Genomic DNA, 3070 nt, shown 5'->3' on the forward strand with positions numbered 1-3070 from the left:
CGTTAGATTCAGATCAATGATTCAGTGGAAGCTTCAGTTTTACCTGGCAGCTGGACAGGAGGAGATAGAAGTAAGGTAGGGGGAGACGGAGACTTGAGAAAAAAAAAGAATGGAGGAGGAGGAGGAGGAGAGCTTCAAGTTTTCAGGGTGGCAAAAACGTCAGGAAGCAAAGAAGAGCAGAGGTTTTCATCATGTGTCTGAGTGTGTGTGTGTGTGTGTGTGTGTGTGAGGTTTAAGCTTCCAGGCTACAGAGTGAGGAGGCTGCAGTTAAAAGAGAGCACAGATGTAAAAGTGAGGCTGACAGAATGAGTTTATCTCTCATCCTGTTCACACGTCATGTCAAATCAGCTTCATCTTCTCTGTGACCTGTTTAAAGAAATATAGGTGTGACGGAAGAAAAACAACTTTTTTTTTTAAAATTTAGTGTTGATGAATTTTTCAAGTACACAAAATGAGCCTCAGTCAGCAGGAGTCATATGAATAAAAAAAAAAATCTTCACATCATAATCATTAAAAAATTGCTGACTACAAAAAACATTTTTGAAAAATGAAATAAAAACATTAGCAACAAAATCACATTGAGGTAATAGGGTTAGGGTTAGAATCTTACAATGAAGTAAAACACTAAGTAACAAAGTTTGAAAAATGAAATAAAAACATTAGCACAAAATCACATTGAGGTAATGTGGGTTAGGGGTTAGGGTTAGAATTTTACATTGGCTAAGTTTTGACCCAAATAGCTAAACGACTATTTGAATATGGTAGCAATAGCTAAATACCTTAGCATCCAACCTTCATATTGTCATAGGGTGTTTTGAAATATTGTTTCTACTTAAATGTAAACTAATAATAATAGTGATTAAACCATAATAATATGTATTTTATCAATATTATTATGAATGAAGTAAACCGCTAAGTAACACAGTTTTTTTGTTTGTTTTTTTTCAAATGGCCAAAATGTTATTTAAAAAGTGCCACCAATTGCTACAGGCTAAAAAAAACTTGAAACCCAACTCAAACAAAAAAAGGCAAAAATAAATCATTGTAATAATAACTAAATTACCTATGGCATCTAAAAAGAGCCAAAAAATCCTCACCCATTATGGTGTAGCAGAAAAAGCTAAAGGCGGCTAATGAAGCAAACCATATGTACATTTCAGCATTGAAAACGAATTAGCTTGACATTTTCCAAAATTGTGAAAAAATAAACAAAAATATTACAATGATAGCTGTGATATTTGTAGCTATGGGAAACTAAATGCATAGCTGAAATAAATACCAAAGAAAATCTATATCTTAAGTATGACAAAACTGAGTAAAAGAGCAGAAAATTCCAGTTAGCCCACTGTTAGCGCTAAGCCTTTAGCATTTATTCTGTTGATAAATTGAATCATGAGCTGTGTCTGTGTGTGTGTGTGTGGACTGACAGAGCAGAGCAGGTTCTGTGTCAAAGCTTAATTGTAAACCTGCCTCCTTCTCCATTCTTCTAAAACCCCCAGCTTGAATCCAGGAGTAACATTTTTTTTTTTCTGTGCACGCTCTCGCTCTCTTTCTCTCTTCCTGTGTGTGTGAATTTGCACGCTGAGACAGATGGAGATTCATCTCTCAGCACTTTTCCTTGTGTTTCTGTACAAGGGTGCCTCTAATGAGGTTTATTGTGGATCTTAGCAGGTTAATTCAGATCTGTTCTGTGATTAAACAGACTGCAGGAGGATACGCTCCTTCATACGTCTCGGCTCTCAGAAGAAGAAGGCTAGCGTTTTTTGTTTTTTTTTAATCTTCCTGACTCTCCAGGTGTTTGACTAAAGATAATTCTCCTCCCGTTCTATATTTGCTCTACTCTGCTCTAATTGCACTTTGTACCTAAGGTGAGGAATCTGTCTTGAGTTGGACACGGAGAAGCTAAACTAAGGAACAGAGAGTGTTTAATGAGCTCAGGTCTGGGATTGTGTCAACCAGGCAGATATTCTTCATTGATTTAATTAATCCTAGTTTTGTTTGTTGGTGTATTTTTAAAAAAGCTTGAGGAAGGTACATCTGTCAGCCACGTCCAAACATGTTTTCTTAAAAGTTGGCGCAAAGTAGGTAAAAGAACCATATATATATATATATATATATATATATATATATATATATATATATATATGTATATGTATAACTCTAGGATTATTTAAAATACTTTATTATTAGGATAATTGAAAGTGATATTATATACACTGTAAAAACAAATCTGCTGTTTTTACGGTAAAGTATTACTTTGAATTATCTTGAAATTATGCAGTTTGCTGAAAACACTGGATAACCAAAAAAAAAAAAATACCGATAGAGTATATTTTGAATTCGCCACAGTACCAACTGAGATTTAAAGGTTAGTATAAAGTTGATCTATCTGAAATGTCGTGACATTTTTTTTTTTTTTCTGAATTGTGACCAGAAAACTGTGACTGTTTGACAGGATCAGCTGAAAACTTGTGTTTTTTTTGTTTTGTTTTTTCTCGTGGTGAATGTCTTTGTGAGACTCGGAGCTGATCCAGATCCAAACCTCGACTGTTTTCTCTGTACTCTCCTCCACTCAGTGACAGATCAGATGTCAGCAGGGGTTCAGCGTAAGAACCTTCCTTTTTCTGCACCCGTGTTAGAAAAGCAGAAAGATGACGGATGGAGTTTTTTTTCTTTTTCTTTTTCTTACCTGAACTAATTCTGTCTGAGGAGGAATCAACCAACGGCACGGATTCCCATTAGAGGAGAGATTTACGAATTCACATTTGTGTTGGTTTGTGTGTGCGTGCATCTTTTCATCTGATCAAAACTTTTACTCACTTGGTCTGTACATTTTCTCGATGCAAACGTAGACTATTAAGACTGATGTTGCTGATGTTGATACATTACAACAGGGGTCCCCAACCCCTGGTCCGGGGGAACTGGGCCGGTCCCAAGCTTATTTGGTACAAGGCCACAGTGGGACAAGCTGAAAAACAGATACTAATTTACTATCAAAAATATCCAGTCATATCCCTTTACTTTTTTCATTCAACGACAATCTGACAATGTTTCAAAACAACAGGTCATT

Source organism: Cynoglossus semilaevis, chromosome 15 (assembly GCF_000523025.1).
Source record: "Cynoglossus semilaevis isolate Cse_v1.0 chromosome 15, Cse_v1.0, whole genome shotgun sequence".
NCBI classification, from domain to species: domain Eukaryota; kingdom Metazoa; phylum Chordata; class Actinopteri; order Pleuronectiformes; family Cynoglossidae; genus Cynoglossus; species Cynoglossus semilaevis.